Raw genomic sequence first — 3,317 nt, 5'->3', positions numbered from 1 at the left:
ATATATATATATCTTCCTTTTTTCTTAGTTTTGGATAAAGAATGGAAGAGGGAAAGCAGCTGCCATGTTATTTTTTTATTTTTGCTCTTTGTGTGCTGTTAAAGAATTGCTCCTTCTTTGAGATGTTCAGGGGGATAGCGGAAAGCTCTCAAAGTGTAGGGAATTCCCCTCTTATGCTGGCCATATACAGGTGAAACTCGAATAATTAGAATATCATGCAAAAGTAATTGCAGTAAGTGCTGCAAAAGGGGCCCAAACCAAGTACTGAGTACATATGCATGCTTGTACTTTTCAGAGGTCCGATATTGTTCTATGTACAATCCTTGTTTTATTGATTGCATGTAATATTCTACTTTTTTGAGGTTGTGGATTTGGGGTTCTTGGGGTTTTCATGAGCTGTAAGCCATAATCATCACAATTATGACAAATCACGGCTTGAATTATCTTGCTTTGCATCTAATGAGTCTCTCTCATATATTAGCTTCACCTTTTAAGTTGCATTAGTGAAATAAATGAACTTTGCACGATATTCTAATTATTCGAGTTTCACCTGTAATGCTTGACTTTTGGCCAAGTCCTGCTGACTGAGCTGAAATTTGAGCAGTGTGTGGTCCAATCGGGAATCAACTTTTGTCAAAGGAACCTGGAGGAAAACTCTCAGCTCAGCCAAGGCTGCAGTCACTGTTCAGGTATTCAGACAGTAGCACACCCACCACTGTCAAACTATTAGACATGCACAATTAGTTTAGTTCCGAATCAAAATTTGGACAAATATTCCGAAATTCAGATACCTCCAATTTCCTGAATCTCAATGCATCCGAGTGTCCGAATCCGAATTTCAGTCAGAAAGGAAACTGATTCAAATAATAGCATTCGGGATCGGAATTTCTGAATTCCAAATGGAATTCAGAAATTCGGATCCCGAATGCCATTCAGGTCTGGGGGCCTCAGCTTTAGTAATATATATGTATGGCTCCCAGACTCGAATGGCATTCAGGATCTACCCAATGCAATTCGGAAACTCGGAACCTGAATTCCATTCCAAACTACAACCTCCCTTCATGTTATAAGGAAGAAGAGAGGAAGATGTGTTTTTAGTCCTGTCCTTGGATGGCAACCATGACTTTCCATAGATACAGTGGAGGGAGTGAGCGTTGTCACCCTAGGACAGGAAGTGAGTTACTGGCAGGATCACCAGGCAAAAATAAAACAAATCAAGACTAAACAAAGAAAACGAATGCAGCCACCACATCTAAGGACTGGTAAGCTGGGATATATTATAAATTGTTTGCTGGGTTTAGATACAAATGAATGATTTGCAGCCCTGCGTCATGGTTTATATGACTGTACTAAACTCCAGGGGCCACAAACATGTTTTTACTGTCAGGTAGAAAAGACAACAGCATGAGTCAGTCGGAAGTGTGAGAATAAAACTGTTATCTTACCTTTGCAGAGACCGGGAAAGGTATCCTACGTCGGCAGTCTTTGATTAGTGAACACAACACATGCAGAATGGAAAAAGTTCTCCTCTGAGTGGGCGAAGTGATATGAAGTTGACATCCAGAAGGTTCTCCGGGCTCCTGTGCACCTGCCGTGCAGCTCTACCTATCCCATAAAGTCTTGAGGCCGCGACATTTCAAGCAGCAGAATTATGCACCTGATTCTACTTTCTATAGGGATCGTGTTGGGAAATGCAATGGTGGTAAGTGAGTATTGTGCATTGTCATGTATGGAGTGTATTGTATGTTATATGACCTTACATTGTACTGCTGAAAATTAGAAACTACAGCACTGCACAGGCTGCCATTGCTGACCTTCTGAAAATGTTAGTTACCTGGCTGTGATATAATGGTCTTAATACTTTCTGACCCATGGACCCAAAATTAGCATGCAGGGGTTCTATTGTCACTGGGGGGCATGCTTGTTTCAAATGAGAGACTCTGAAATTATCAAAGGCATTAGCTCAGCAACTTGTGTTTTTAGGGGGTCAGTAATGGGGACCTATGCCTTCTCTTTATATGATACTGCATCTGTATGGCACAGTTATGTAGGTGCAGTGGCATCACAAGGGGTGCGGGGGGTGCAGCCCGCATCCGGGGGACACCATTGGAGGGGTGACACCAAAATCACTGACAGTCATTTTGGTGTCACCCCCTCTAAAAAGTGTGGCACTCGGTCTCGGACATAATGGCTCTTGGCTTCCTTCCACAGATGTTCGCTCCTTAGACCCCGTTCACACATCGGCTACAAAACGCTCGACACAAGGAATCCCATTGTTGTCTAGGGCCCTTGCTCACACCTGAGCGTTCTGTCACTTGCAGCAAGATACCTGTACCTTGGAAAAGTACATGAGCTTCTTTTTAGGCAGATTTTAGTGTTTTTGTCCCCATGAACGTCAATGAAAATGCCAAATGCACATTGAAAACCTTTTTAAGAGTGTCTTTTCCATGATGTCACAGATGCTACTGCGTTCCAATAGAACAACGCCTGAAGCCAAGCCAAACGCCTGCAAAAGGCTTTTAAAGAAAAACCCAAAGATGTTCTTTCCATAGAAATGTACGGGGCCTTACACATTACATTCTGCAGTAAATTAACACCGGCATGTGACACTTTTTTACTTCACTGCCACAAGGAAAAAATTCCTATAATTAATCACCGCAATAGATTAATGACCTGATTACCTGATTGCACAATAGTAAGCAGTGACTTATGTGTATTTACACAACAAGCATTCAGAGATTCAAATACTATAACAATGGGTCCATTTTATGTCTTACACTGTAGGCCTATGTACAATGTTTACCTGTATGCAAGTTACATATTACAGGGCTTAGAGCCGCTAATAAATATATATACTGTATATACTTCGATCAGCCATAACATTGTGACCATCTGCCTAATATTGACTCGGTTCCCTTTTTGCCACCAAAACATACCTGACCTGTTGAGGTATGGACTCCACTAGACCTCTGAAGGTATGCTGTGGTATCTGGCACCAAGCCATTTGAGCTATAGTAGTTCTTCTATTGGATCGGACTACACAGTCTTCAGTCATCATGCGCATCAATGAGCCTTAGCCACCCATGACCCTGTCACCGGTTCACCGGTTTTCCTTCCTTGAACCACTTTTGTTAGATCCAGACCATTGCAGACCGGGAACAATCCCACAAGAGCTGCAGTTTTGGAGTTGCTTTGACCCTGTCGTCTAGAGACATCCCAATTTGGCCCTTGTCAAAGTCTTTGCCCATTTTTCTGCTTCCAACACATCAACTTCAGGGTTAAAATGTTCACTTGCTGTCTAATATATCACCTCCCCC

The sequence above is a fragment of the Nanorana parkeri genome, unplaced genomic scaffold (assembly GCF_000935625.1).
Source record: "Nanorana parkeri isolate BGI_ZX_2015 unplaced genomic scaffold, ASM93562v1 scaffold10, whole genome shotgun sequence".
NCBI classification, from domain to species: Eukaryota; Metazoa; Chordata; class Amphibia; order Anura; family Dicroglossidae; genus Nanorana; species Nanorana parkeri.
Note: the sequence above shows the minus strand (reverse complement) of the source record.